Source organism: Hyaena hyaena, unplaced genomic scaffold (assembly GCF_003009895.1).
Source record: "Hyaena hyaena isolate Hyena2069 unplaced genomic scaffold, ASM300989v1 scaffold_145, whole genome shotgun sequence".
NCBI classification, from domain to species: domain Eukaryota; kingdom Metazoa; phylum Chordata; class Mammalia; order Carnivora; family Hyaenidae; genus Hyaena; species Hyaena hyaena.
In genome coordinates this window covers 628090-643714 of record NW_024080777.1, presented here as the reverse complement: position 1 = coordinate 643714, position 15625 = coordinate 628090, and the positions used below count along the sequence as shown (strand labels likewise).

At 39.0% G+C, this 15625-nt stretch overlaps 2 long non-coding RNA genes across 2 annotated transcripts in view; one reads left to right on the top strand and one right to left on the bottom strand.

Moving 5' to 3' along the window:
- The window catches only part of LOC120236127, a 278998-nt gene that overhangs the window by 127339 nt on the left and 136034 nt on the right, over positions 1 to 15625 (top strand). The window lies entirely within an intron of this gene.
- LOC120236128 lies at positions 2182 to 14671 on the bottom strand. The gene is made up of 3 exons (XR_005529582.1): positions 14617 to 14671; positions 9791 to 9889; positions 2182 to 2373 (listed from the first exon to the last, which is right to left on the bottom strand). It is a non-coding gene; the product is annotated as an uncharacterized LOC120236128 (long non-coding RNA).

Genomic DNA, 15625 nt, shown 5'->3' with positions numbered 1-15625 from the left:
TGTGCTGATTGCCAGCTCAGAGCCTGGAGCCTGTTTCAGTCTGTGACTCCCTCTCTCTCTGACCCTCCCCTGCTCACGCTGTCGCTGTCTCTCTCTCTCTCTCTCCTAGAAATAAATTAAAAAAAAAAAAAAGAAGAAGAGGAGGAATACTTTTTCTTGCAATCCTACAGGGAGAAAAAATGCATTGCTACTCTTTGTAACAATGAACACCAATTGCATTCAACCTTTCCATCTAAAATAACCCCCCAAACTTTTCATTACTTTGGTTGTAAACCAAGATGGCTACTCACAATTTCTCCTAAAAATAAGCTACCCCTACTTTCTGTGCTTAGAGAAATATGATATAAAAAAACACTCGGGGGCGCCTGGGTGGCTTAGTCGGTTGAGCGTCTGACTTTCGCTTGGGTCATGATCTCGCGGTTTGTGGGTTCGAGCCCCGCGTCGGGCTCTGTGCTGGCTGCCGGCTCGGAGCCTGGGGCCTATTTCAGGGTCTGTGTCTCCCTCTCTCTCTGACCTTCCCCTGCTCATGCTGTCTCTCTCTCTCTCTCCTAAAAAAAAAAAAAAAAAAAAAAAAAAAAAAAACACTCGGAAATTATATTTTGTTCCTTTAACTTTTCACCTTCTCATTTTTCCTTTCACAGTCTAGATAAATAGAAGTGAGGTACAAATACATTTTTCTCTCTGGGCTATATGGCTTTTCTTGTAAGTTCTTATTTACACGCAGTCTTTACTAAAAGTTTATTTCCTGCAAATCTCGCCTTTTTTTTCCTTTGGCAATGAGTGGCTAATTATATAGTATAATTATTTCCTGAATAAAATATTTTTACACTTTAAATAGCTTTGACCTATTATATATAGCATGTGCACACACACACAGAAAGATGTTTTGGACCTTAAGTCAGAAATGCCTGAGAGGAAGCAGGAATGGATATTTAAAAGGACACACTGGGCGGGTACAGAGGATAGAGGCTTTTTAAATTCCAGAATTATCTACAGAGATGGATATGTGGGTATGGTAAGCAATTGGTGTACCTTGACTGATTCTTGATAGAAAATCTAGCCTTTTTTTTTTTTTTAATAATTTTCCAAGGGATGATACCTCCATAATCTTGGCCAACCCTCCTGTGATTGAACTATCTTGACAGCGTGTCCACCCCTTGTCACCAAATGGTCTCTCACTAACCTAATGCACCACAAGATACATTCGAATGAAAAGAACACTTAATGAAAAATGATGTAGAAGGCAAAAATAGTGAGGAAGAGCTGAATTTTTTAGAACATGAGTAAAAAAGAAAGGCAAATGAAAGATTTATAGCCACTCTTGTGAAACTGTATTTCATCTGTCTTATTACTCATTACTGATTCTTAAACAGTTTAGAAAATTTCAGTTCTTAAGAATAAGTTTCCGTTTGAAAAATACATGAAATACCTCAGAGCATAGCAAATTTCTGCAGGTACTTTGTTTTTTATTCCACCTGTTATAGCTCACTATTTCTAAGTGACAGTCAAAATCATTGAAACAAAGAAGAGTTAGAAGTCAGGCCCCAGCAAGAGGTTCATACAAGTTCAACAGTTGCAAAAACTGCCTGCAATTAGAGCCTAAAAGATCAGATGAATCACCCCGTTTCCTAACTCATTGGAAAGTACTGATTACAGAAATGGTCAGAAAAGTAACATATTACAGCTACTTATGCTTCTGTCTCATTCAAATATACTATAAATGATCAGGGAGCTTTAGCTGAGGGGTTAATCAAAGGAGAAAAGTTTATTTTTTTATTCCATTTAAATATGGAAATGTAATATGCTAACGTATGATAATAGATATGATATGTATCCCATGTTATATATAATTTTTAAAAACGTCTACCTTTTCGTGCAATTGTTCAAAAGTCTATAAACCAATAACCAAAATTTTATAGTGGAATACACCTCAATCCTCTCCACTTTTGTATTTTGCCATCACACATGAAATGTTGTACCTACTTCCTAGGACTATGATGTGAATTTAATAAAGGTTGATAACGGTGCTTGACAAATAGTAAATTATTTGGCAAGTAGGAGTTAGTGATATCTGAGACCATAGTCGTCTTTTGTTGGTTTGGTTTTGTTTATGGCTTCAACAGGAATTTATTTATTCACAGTTCTGAATCAGCTAGAAATCCAAGATCAGGATGTCAGTTGTTTTGTTTTCTTCTGAGTCCTCTCTCCTTGGCTTGCCAATGCCCATCTTGTCACTGTGTCCTCGTGTACATACGTATCCCTACTGTGTGCTCAAATTTCCTCTTCAAGGATGCCAGTCATTTTAATCACTTCTTTAAAGACTTTCCAATATAGACACATTCTGAGGTTCTGAGGTTTAAGGCTTCCTTCCACCTGTGGGTTGGGGGGGTGGGGGATACATATTTCATTCAATAACACAACCTCTGAATGAATACTTATATATTCATCACCCATTCTATCTGTACAATTCTATGCTCTTTTAGTATTCCTTATTTTGTATATAAAAAAAAAAAAGAACCACACAAACATAACAAAATTTACTACCTCAGCTCTTAATTGTATAGTAGTGTTAACTATTTGTATATAGTTGTGCAACAGATCTCTAGCACTTTCCCATCTTTCCAAAACAAAGCTCTATATTCCTATTTGTTTTTGACCAACCCCCCCTTCCTTCACCTTGGCTGCTGCATAGCTACAGTGATAGAGCTCAAGCAGTAAAAATGCCCCTACCCCTTCCCTTGTGAGAAGCCTTACTGTGAAGTTATGAACAGCATGTTACACAACAGGCTGAAGTCATCTCCATCCATGGTACAGCTGAGTGGATGCTTCCCCCAGTCAGGTAAGGGAGGCTGTAATGATCAGGTCCTCGAGGCTCATGGAGCAGACAACATCACTCTCTTTAGGACTGAGGTTATTTAATTTATGAAAGAACTTATTCACAAATATCTGTAGAGTAGTTACGATGGACCACTATCGGGTGCCATTTCATACGTATTGTGAAGTGAATACAAATGAGTCAGGATAGCAGTGGGATTGGAAATTAGATCTTGTGTGGTTAGTGCCATGGAACAGAGAAATTGCTGAGGGAATTTGGTTTAACCCATGCCCCAAGATGAGATGTGATATTAAATAGACCTAACAAAAGTTTCACATGTTGTTGTTGTTGTTTTTACATTTATTTATTTTGAGAGACAGAGCATGAGCACGGGAGGGGCAGAGAGAGAAGACAGAATCTGACACAGGCTTGAACTCATGAGCTGTCAGATCATGACGTTCAAGTCACCAGCTATCCAGGCACCCCAAAAGTTTTACACATTGTAGTGCTCAACAAAACTTTCACTGAAGCAAAAACCAATCAAACATGCATATTGACCAGTATAGCTAACACAGCAATTAAAGATGCATATATAATTTTTCACCATTTTTAAAAATCTCATGTTTTTGAATCTGTGGTAAGGCATGTAGGATGGAAAAAAAATAGGCTTATTCATTATCCTAACACCCCAAAAATATTTAAAATAATTTATATTTGAGAAACAATCTAGATTGATTACATTTCCCTATTTGGTCAAATTTTGTATCCCTATCATATCTGTGACATTATATTTGACCTCTTGAAATTTTCAATCTGGGGTGTGAAATTCTTTCTGCCACCTGGTTGTTAAGAGACCGTTTTCATAAGCACTGGAAATGTTACCACGTTTTAAAATTTCAATGCCTCAAGATCTCTCCGATGGCAACATTTCTATACCCTGTTGTTACTTGATTTAAAATCGTTTTCCTTCAGCCATATCGAACTGAAACCAACTACTCTTTAAAAGTAATGTCAGCAACCACAGCTGCTAAAAGTAGGCCTTGGGTAATACCTCTAGTTTCTTACAGGGAGAAAATTTGCCATATTCTTCTTAATGGAATGATCCCATATGTCTCTCAATCCAAAATAGCTCTTTATGGTTTTAAGGTCATGGTCCCATGCAGAGGTAAATGGTGGAATGTATATATATCAAGGTAATTATTAAATGGGCTTATGGGTCCCTTGATTGAGAAGTATCTTTTTCATGCAGAGGAAAAGTGTAGTGGATCAAAATGAGCTCAGTGTGACAGGCTGAAATTTTCCTTGATGCTTCTCTCCTATTTAATGCATTCCTTCCATTACCAAACAATGCCCTTAGCATGTAGCAGCAGAGAGAAAATCTGGAATAGCCTCTGTGAAGCCAGCTTCATGAAAATGAAGGACTAAAATTTCCATTGTTGTTGTAGGTTTGGGACATCATGGGGAGTTTGGCATAATTTCACAATTATTTGAATCATCGTGAGATATGAGAGAAAGAAAAAACCTATTCATACAGATATTCCCAAACATAGAAAGGAGTGTGATGGGCTCCCTGCGAGCAGATTTAACCACAGAATACTTAGAGGCAGTCTCTCCACCTCTGCTTATAATCTTTTTTGTTGTGAGATAATTCTGATGAGGATTATGGGTTCATTTTGTGGAAGGGGCTATGTACATGACAGTGTGGCCATTTCCAAGGTAACACAGGATGTAGAATCATAGCCACAATCCCGATTACATTATATTCACTCCTGACAGTAGGTAATATAATTGAGGGAAGCACAGAGGAGGAGGACTTTCTATGTGCCTATACGTTTTTATATAGAGAAGGGTTTTGATGTAACAAAAGATTTATGCAGTCTGACTTAGGGTGATATGTTCTTACAGATGAAAAGTGCTAAATGATATTCTCATTTTTCAAAAGAACACAAAAACAAAGAAGAAAGCTGTTTTATTGTATGGCTGCCCTTTAAAGTTTATGTCAATAACTTATTTTAGATAATTTTCTCTTGCAAATGATGTTTTAACAAAGCCTTGTGGAGTGTGGAAACCAAATGTAATTAGCTTATTTTTAAGCAAGTGAAAAACAGTAAGAGCAAACACCATCTGGTTCCACCATATTTGCGTATACTGTACCAAGGATTAGTGAGTGAGTCTCTCTCTCTCTCAGTGCTCCTTCTCATCTCTCCTTCACTTCCCAAAGACCTTGACCCAAATTATCAGGATGTCTCATCCTGACATATGCACCTAATTTCACTTTGCACGTTAACACATATGGTTTTGACCTTACACCAGTTCTGGTCCTTGAACTTAAAATTAACAGTCTCTGTACTGCGTTATTTAGCATAATAAAATCTTGGCATTGAAAAGGACCTTCCAGGGGCACCTGGGTGTCTCAGTCGGTTAAGCGTCTGGCTTCTGCTCAGATCATGATCTCACAGTTCGTGGGTTCGAGCCCCGTGTCGGGCTCTGTGCTGACAACTCAGAGCCTGGAGCCTATCTTTGGATTCTGTGTCTCCCTCTCTGTCTGTCCCTCCTCTGCTCACTCTGTCTCTCTGTCTCTCTCTCTCTCTCAAAAATAAATAAAAACATTTAAAAAAAAGAAAAGAAAAGGACCTTCCATTGCATCTAATCCAACAGCCAATTGATCAGTCTCACTCTGGTCTGGTAGTGACTCATTCTCTGTTCTCTGTTCTCCTAGTGCTCAGTTCTATCATAATTTGTTTAGGTATAAATATCCCTTATATGTGTAATGTAACTCTGATTGCCATTGCTATTCAGCAAATAATATTTCCTTCCTTCACATGGTTTCAAAATCAGTCTCAGAGCCTTCCTGTTAGGATTTTCATTTATCATAATGACAAATAATAGGAAAATCCTAGACTGGACGTCAATTCATATGAAAGTATTTAGGAATCTTAGTAAGCCAGCTAGTGTGTCTAGTCAGAGGTAGAGAGGTCAAGAAGGAGGACATTGTACAAGGTGAGATAATCCTCTTTGGTGCATAATTCATTCAGTCTTCATGGAGACAGATGGAAAATTTAGTTATGATCCAAAGAAGAAAAAAAATAAAGTGATATAAGTATTTGGGGGGGTTGGAGACAGGAAATTTTGAAGTCAGAAAAATACAGATACACTGTGAATTGAATGATATTACATATAACCAACTCTCCACTTTCATCAGGAGTAAGAAAAATAAATTATAACAAATGACATTTATTTTCCATTTAAAACTTGACTTGGGAAACATCAATTGTGGAATACTTTAACAAAGACCATTTCATGGTTTACTTCCCCAAAAATGAACATATATATGTACAAAAAAAAGTAATAAAAACTCTCACCTGCATCCATAAGTTCCTATGAAGTTGCTAAAATAGGTGATTTTAGCTGCTTTTCCTTTTTAGTGACCTTTATAAATAATATACCATGTACAACCAATGTTTCAGATGATTCCAGTCTGGTGCTTTGGGGCTAATTTGATTGTTAAAACATGTCTGTAATACTGGTTTCAAGTTAAATTGAAAGTCATTGGACCTTCTAGAACTTGTTTATTCTTAAAGTCTTTAACATTTCAGTGTTGTAGTAATTTATTAGAAATGATATTTTATTTATTTCTTCCTTAAAGAATAAATAGCAGCATGCCCTGACCTATAGCTATATTTAAGAGTTCATTGACTCTTTAATGTTTCCTGAGACTTTATTAATCTCTAATAAATTAAGCTCTTCTACTTCATTACATGCTGTGGAAAATTGTGTTTGAGTCTCAGTGATTATAGAAAACACAGCAAAATTGTCAAAATTATGGCCCCAGCATAATCCTTGAGCTTTTCTAGCTTCCAGACATCAGCCAACTACGCAATACATTTTATTTTTGAGTTGACTGTTATTTTTGAGAAATGTCATTTAAACACGTGGAAAATGAAAATAAATTTGGGCAAGACTCAAGCTTAAATCTCTTTCTCAGTAGCAAATATTATGATTTAAATAATATTTTAACATTAATTCAGTCTGCCAACAAAGACGAACATACAAATCACATCTAGGTATTATCATCTTCCACAATTATTACTAATCCAAAAGGAAAGTCTTCGATCAGTTTCCCCATGACAGACCGCACTCCTGCATTATAAAAGTTTAAGGGATATATGTTTTGGACCTATTAAGGTAGAAAAAAAATTCAGTTTATGGGAAATGATGGGTCAGCAGAGATTTAAATTGGTTTAGACCTGTACTTAAAGTTACTTAGGCTGACTGCAGCAGATGATGTAATCCTGAAATGCAGGGAATACACAGCTATCGACATGCTAATCAGGAGCTCCTTTGGCTTCAGGGATTGATAATGCTTTGTGAAAGCTATTGTTGGTAATAAAACTAAGAGAATTGTTGAGTTTTCCGTGCCTGGTGACACATAAGGGTCAATTTCTCAACAACAGCATGAGTTTATCTCAGTTTTTCTTAATGTCCTGACCCAAATAATAGGTTTAGAGATAAATACTTGAGAGATGGATTACAGGATGCCATGTCTTTATGGTATTTATATTTGTAACACAAATGGTGATTTTGTAAATTTACCAATTATGGTATCCGAAAGAGGTATCTCCCCTCACACACATACTACACACTAGGTATTACTTCAGGAAATCATGCAGTGCCCAATGGGGAGAATCAAGGCAGGCTGAATGAATTTCAACCAGTCTATTAAAGATATGATTTCTTAAACAGTATGAAATTGAGGGTTTTGTCAGTGAAACGAGGTTCACTTTTACTTTAGATGCTGGTGTATTGTTTGAAACTTCTTAACATTTTTACTTTTGCGAGAAGAAGGGAGGAAAGAAAAGAGAAAGGGAAGAAGAAAGACACTAAGGAAGACAGGCTACAAGAGATGTAGTAAAATAACAATCTATTTTTCAAATTAAAATGTTAAATGTAGAACATCTATGTTGTATTTATATTTATTTGTATAAAGTTGGTAAGTGAAAAGTACATAGTAAAGGAGTTTTTACATGCTTCTTTCTGCATGGTGTGAACGTAGAGGGGAGTGAAATGATATTATTGCCAGCAAGCATATAATATAACTAGCTAGTGAAAGAAAAATCAAATTCAATAGGAAAATGTTTGTCCTTACATACTTTAAAATACTTGATTTCTACCCACAACGGTCAGTATTGGTGAGTTAAAACTCGTAGTGCTTAGAGATCAATGTGGAAAATAATACTATGAAGGAATTTTTGACCTTCTACTATAAATAATGTTTCTTTTTGAAAAGGATATTTGTCATGTTTAAAAGCCTCATTATTTTAAGTTTAACGTATCTGTTGCATGTTGAAAACTACACACACACACACACACACACACACACACACACCATGGCCAAAGAAGACAGTGATCCTATTTTACTCATCAATCTGCTTCCCCCACACCAAAAAATAATAATCTATCTCAAAATGCTGTTCTACCCCACGGGGACTCCAGAATTCTGCAGAGAGCATGTGAAACTAGATAAACAAGGACATGGATGGGGAAAAAATGAATACAGAAAATGACAAATAACCTATTTTCCTCACCAAATGAGCAAACATAAAATGTTTTCAGTTTAGGCTCAAATTTCAAAAATTCTAAGTAGAACTCTACCAGAAAACATGCTATATATATGCAAATGTCCTCATTCCTATACTGAGATGAGGCCACTGACTTGTTATCAGCATGGTTTGTGCTTTGAATCCCTTCCCCAGGAGATTTTTTTTTTAACTTAACATATTCAATTTCACTTTGTAAGAAACAATAGCCATGTTGAAGAAAGCTGGATGATCATGAAAAGGAGTTAGAACAAAGTGAAATTTGATAGATCTACTCTGCACATGAGGCAGAGGCATATGAGGACATTGCCTTTTGAGTTTTAGACCACGCCCACTTAGGGGAACGTTACTTTACCAACCTAACATTATACCAAACTCTTTCTGTCTACTGCTGATTTGAATCTGTGAAGACCAGTTAACTTTATTTTTTTAAAAGTATTCCTCTGCATATAGTGAGAGTGGTCACTTACTATAGTGTGCTAGCTCTGAACTCTGCTACTGGCATGTGGTTTTGCAAATCATCTTCCCGGAAAGAAATGTTAAAAGGGAATCCACAGGGGAAGGACAATATTAGGCTCAAGACTTCATGATATTCCTGAGCCGCACAAAGAAATGTGCTTCTCCCCATTTCTTTTGTAAGACACAAATCAGCCTCCCTAAACTTGAATTTTTTTATTTGTAAAAATGGGGGAGGGGAAGTTTCCTATCTTTCTCTTTTAAGGTTTTCTAAGCATCAAATGAAGTGATCATGTGTAAAAGGGCTTTTTAACTAAGAGTCCCACACAAACGTGAATCTTAAGCTGCAGGCATTGTGGTCATTATTGGCTGAGATGATTGTGTTGTCTTAGGCCATCACATCTCATACCTCTCATGACCATACCTCTCATGACCATACCTGACCCAGACATAGTGAAAACAGTGAGTGATTCACAAGCCAAACCCAAATCATGAAAATATAATTTATTACTGTGTCAAAGGTATTGATAGACTTTGAAGTATCCCTAATGATGTAACCATTCCTATGGTTCTATAGAATCGTAAAATAATTCTAATTTATTTTGCATATTCTAAACTGAAATACAAAAATCCCATTGCTGAGATATCAGGTTTTTTTTTTTTTTTTTTTTTTAATTCCCAGAATCCACATGAACTGAGTTTAAGGAATATAAAGGCTAGCATCCACTAGAGCTTGGCAATGGGCCAGGCACTGTTCTAAATATTCTCTGCTTACCAACTCATTTAAGGCTCCTGACATCACTATTAGATACGTGATACTGTCATAACCATTTTATAAATGGAGACACTAAGGCATAAAGAGTTCAAGTAACATATCCAAATTCACACACTCTAGCTCCAGAGTCCATGATATTACCATTACCTGGTATTGCTTCTCTGAGATGTTGATAAAACATGTCAAATGCTACCAAAAAGCCAGGCAGGTAAGACTGAGAAAGAGGGCGGAGAACTTCAAAAGGCTCTAAGTGATAAAACATATTCAAAAGTGAGGAGTCCAAAGATCCACACAAATTAGGTGTTCAATAAATATCTAGTCTCTCTGAAATCTCTTCCCTCCCCTCTATTGTTGCCTTTGAAGAAGAAATTTTCCCTAGATTTATACCAAAATCTTACCTAGAATTATTGGGAACTGGATACGAAACCCATTGTCAGCCATTCTCAAGTTTTTCAGCATAAGCACCAGAAATGCTACCTCCAGCCTCCCATTTCTATACCTGAAATACTGAGATGAGATATCATCACTTGTTTATATCCTTTCAGTTGGTTTACTGACAATGCTGTCAAAAATACTGGAGTAGATGACTTTAAGGGAAAGCAAGAGTGAGACGGTGTAGCCTGCAGGTTAGGAAATATTTCAGAAGACTTTCTGTGTTGCAAGGGGAAAACATCATGTCATGAGCAAAGGGCCATATACAGGCCATACAAAGAATCAATATTAGAGGCTTCAAGATACAAGAAAAATAATAGTCCATTTGTGGACTAATATCCTTGAGATTGTAAGGAATGCTAAGGTGAAAAATGAATGTCAAGTTAACTCTTCTAGTGAAGAGAAAATTGGGCTCAGGCTGAAAACTCCCAATCTGGCCACCTGAAGGGTATTCTGAGGTAGAACAGAACTGATCAACAAATACACAAGAATACGTAAAGGAAAGAAAGGGGCACCAGGGTGGCTCAGTCAGTTAAGCGTCCTGGCTTCAGCGCAGGTCATGATCTGATGGTTCATGGGTTCGAGCCCTGCTTCAGGCTTTCTGCTGACAGCTAGCTCAGAGCCTGGAGCCTGCTTCAGATTCTGTATCTCCCACTGTCTCTGACCCTCCCCTGCTCACTCTGTCTCTCTCTGTCTCTCAAAAAAAAAAAAAAAAAAAAAAAAAAAACCACAAAGGAGAAGTAGAGAAAAAGAGGTCTAAGCCCCATGTCACTCACAGAGAGGAAGGGAGGTGAGCTAGTGGAACAGACTGTATGGACATTGTGTACGCAAATGCAATCAATGCCAGAAGTATACTCAATTGTTGCTTAAAGGCACGTCTTCATCTTCCAGAAATAAAAGTTCCCAAGTGGTGAATCTAACTTCAGGGCTTTGCTGTTTGTCTGTTGATACGTTCTTTCTTTGATTTGAGAGGATGCAGGGCTTGGAGACGTTCTGCTTACTCTCCTTTCTGTTGCCATCTGGGTGAATGCAAGTAGCAGGATTTGTGGTTAAGAACAAGGTAGCAAATGCTACTGTTTTCTGTGTTGAGCCCTCTGCTTTCTAAGCCTTGCGGAGTTGTTTTCGTCTCGTGCATCTGATAATCAGTAATGCAAATATTCTTTTATTTCAAGTGCTCCCTGCCAAATCCTCTTTCATTCGCTTCATCTTGCATCATCTTTCACCATATTTAACTGGAAGCCTTTTATGCAGAAGAGTGTGTAAACGTATTTTGTATTCCTTCAGCTGGAATAATGGGAAAATGTAACTGAAAGCAGATACTGTTTCGTACAAACATGGATTTGAATATTATCTGCCCTCACTCACTTCATGTTCTTGGGTGAACTAAGCCTCAGTTACCTTCTCTGCAAAACACTGATGTAATTACGAATCTCAGTCATGCTTGGGTTCCATGAGAGAATTATGACATGTGATGGTTTTAAGGTGTGTGTTCACACATGAATAAAAACATGCATGAAATATTGTGTGCATACACTGATGAAAATCCACGAACCATTATGTTCATTGTCACTAATATAGAGTACTTTCCGCACTCAAGGAAGTGCTCTCCATACATTAAAGTTGTTAATTTCCCTTTCATAGTAATTCTTATGATTGGTGGCAAGCCAATGAATTTCGGTAAGCTGATAAAAATGACTCCTAGATTATCCAAAGCTTCACCCCCAGCCTACTGGGATAGCCATAGAGTAAAAGAAGATTGCCAAGACTACATGAGACTCTGGTAAAGCCAGGAACGCTCAGCAGATACTGGTAGGTGGCACCCCACTTGGGGTTCAGTGTCAGCATTCCGGGTATACTCACCCTGGGCTTGTTCCTCCACCAAGACCCTCTCTGGAGGAGTAGATAGAAACATTGCTGCCTTTGACAAGAGTTTTGAGCACCTCTTGGGCAGCCTCGAAGGCCCTACCAGGAAAGTCACCATTGTGACGGTTTAGGCTTCCCAGTTGACTTCAGCCTCCTTAGACACCTCTGTCAGAATTTGGCTTGCCCTCCATGCCTCTTGTATAAGTCGTGTGGCCCAGAAGAGCACTGTGACAGGTCCTAGTCTCCATGCCAAAGGGGACTGTTGCCATGGCTGCTCCAACCACCAGCCCTCAGCTGTGACCCCCGCACAGGGCACCTTCTCACCCTGGTGACAGAGGAGACCGCTGACTGCTCCCTCCTTGGTACGCACTCCATTCTCACAGACTCACACATCAAGATTTAGAACTTGAGGGGACACACACAGTGGCCAACTTCCATGGCTGCTCCAAGGTGCAACACTACAGTTCTGTGTTCTGACACCAGCTGTTTCCTGGCTGTAGGAGCTTAACAGCTCCTCTGCCAACCTCTGGGGTCTCTGTGAGCTTAAGGACATTAAGACCATGTGGCTAGCTAACAACTTTAAGTCACTGAATTCTGACTACAGTGATACCTCATTGGCTCTTGGAAACGCAGATGTCCACCTATGCATCTGCAAACAGTAGACCGAGATTCCTCATCCTGAGGGCACAGGGGCCTGACCACAAATGTGCCCTTTGGGCACCATGCCAAGCTCATCACTTCAACAGGCATAAGCAGAAGATTCAAGTTCTAAAGTCTGGAGGCCCTGTCCCTTCTCACAGAAGCTGAGCCTCACCTCAGTAGTCGAGTAAAGTCAGGTGGGAAGGAGGCAGAGACTACTTGGTGGGAGTGGGGGAGTCTATGGAGAGAGACAGTCATATCATTTCACTGTGGTCTGAATGGGGGCTAGATGTCCCATCAGATATGAGAGGAGCACTGAGAAATACGGCAGCGTGGACCGCCCTAACAGGGTAACAGAAGTGGCTCCATAGGAACATATGCATGAGGAAGAACTGTCACCCTCTAAAGGCTCATGGTCAGGCCCAGAGCCTGTCCCCTAATGTCACTCATTGAGGGGGTGATGTTGGCCAGCACATAACCACTTTATTGCATTCCTGTAAGATGAGAGGTTGCAAATAAATCAAGGCTTAGACACAAATGGGGTGAGAAATTAAGATTCATGTGACTCCAAGACTGACTGCAGAGTTTGTGTTCCTAATGATTAAACCTTTTACACTTAACTTTTTTTTTTTTTTTTTTACAATTCTAAGCATGTATTCCTGATGGGCATTTTGAACTTGCGTGAGTGAACGTGCGTATGCTCGCTCTTGTCAGTTAGTCCTAATGCGATTCTGTGGGATGAAGTTAACATACACCCTAAAGTATCATTGCAAATCTGTGCTGTTCAATTTAATGTTAAACTGTGTTGTTTGCATTTATATTTTCTTCTTTGGGCACACGTGAATTCAACCCTGGGCCTTAGACTGTCATATGAGAAACTATAAAGAAAAATGTGGTGATGTGTCAAAATTACGAATATATGTAATTGGATCATTTTCCCACCACCACATTTCTATCTCCTAATCCCAGAAAAATTTCCAGGGAAATCCATCTTTAGTGGCTTCATATTCAACCTAGGGACACACTGTGAGAACCAAACTTCCCAATCGGACCCATTATCTGTGTGACAAATATTTCCTTTGCCCTATGTAAATTTCAGTGGGGACAATGCTCTCATGGTAATATGAAATGTAGTATTTCCACATGATAGTATGGGGTTGTTTTGCTCATTTTCATAAATGCTTAGCATTAAAGTGGGCAGTTTAATCAGAATAAATATGTCCAGGTGGTTCAAATGTATAGAGAAATCACTTTTTTAATCTTTTAACTGTATTATTTAAGTTTGCTTCTAAGATAGACTGAGCAAAACCTGGGGTAGAATAAATCTTAATCCCAATTGTCCCTGATAGCAGCCAGCCACCTGGGGCTCTGGTAGAGCTAAAATATAATCCATTTGTCAGCTCTCCATTGGCTGAAATCCTCAGGGAGTTTTATCTACAGCAATTTGCAAATGCTTCCTTTTCCTATTGACATTGAGGGAGATTTTTTATTACATTAGTGGTTACAGTAGATGTGAGAAGGGGTGTATTTTCTCACACCATTGGTGCTTGGCTGTGCACTCATGGTCATGTATTTCATATCCAGGTCTTACGTGGCTAAGGCTTTCACATTCCAATCGCTTTTCTGAATTGGAACCTTTTAATGTGCCTATGCCCATGATTCACTTTAATACTCCCAATTCCCATAGAATTGTCCATAACTGAGTGTACCAAAAGTGTTGTTTTATTATCTGTAAGATCAGATAGTAAATTTGCCAGACCTTACAGAGAGACCACTGGCTATGGCATAAGGTTCTGTAAATACCCAAACACTCCCCCAAGGACTTGAGACAGATTCCTTTCTACTACTCTCTTCTCCATGCTAATGAGCCCTCTCCTCCTCTCGAGAGTGTTACCTTCTTCGTGGCATATCGCTGATTTACATATGACAGTGTACTCCCAGTCCAGAATCCCACATGTAAAACCCAGGCAGGGCTTTTAGACACAGAACGGTCTGTGGAAGGCTCCATGATTGTTTGTACCAGCCGTGAGATTACCTACCCACATAGGCAGTGCCCTCCTCCTCAGCTGCCCTTGGGAATGTATGCTTGACAAGTGGATTTTGCTGGGTTGATTTCTCTCTTCCCATACATGTCTCTCTGACCTCACACAGACAGGGTCAGTATTTCTGACCTCACAATTTTCTAATGCCCTTCAGCAGTTCAGGAGTGTCAGCAACCCCCAGGAAGAAGCTGGCATTTGTTTTTCACTTGAGTTGTATGAGAACAGACCCCATGAGCTTCCTGCCAGTAGTTTTATTTGAGTCCTGTGTAAGACACCAGGCTGTGTATGTTCACTTTGCATATGCTACTAATATTATGTCAACAGTCCGTTCATAAGAACCTAGCTGGACTGCCTGAGCCCACCATCCTTTATAGAATTTAAAATTCTGTTAGCTCAGCCTCCATTCACATTCTGACGTCTTTTTGTACCTTGGGAATAGGAATCAACAAAATTCCTATAGAAGGGATGTGGTTGTCTTAAAGTCTGAACAGCCCACTGGTGTCTGAGATTGTTGCTTAGTGACAGAGTCGGTGAGGGAGAACTAAATTCTCACAATTTGAAGAATGTCCATGGTGGTTCTAGGAATTTCACAGGCTGAGATAGCCTTGGATTTAGGCTGTATTTATCAGAGAGCTTCTATTTGTCATGTGAGTGACTACAGCCCTCATTGCCTCTGGGCTCCCATCTCTGAGGAGTCCGTTATCATGACATCAGTGCGTTGCTCTAACAAACTACTGATGATTGTCAAATCCATGTCCTACAGTACTAGATCATGGCAACAGGGCAGCAAATTCAATATCCTTGTGGCATTACAATAAACATACACCATGAACCCAAGTCACCAGAATGCAAATAGTGTGGCTGCATTACAGAATTACTATTGAAAAGATGTTAGGGGCACCTGGATGGCTCCGTTGGCTAAGCATCCAATCTCAGAGTTCAGGTCATGATCTCAGGGTTGGTGAGTTCAGCCCTACGTCAGGCTCTGTGCTGATAGCTCAGAGCC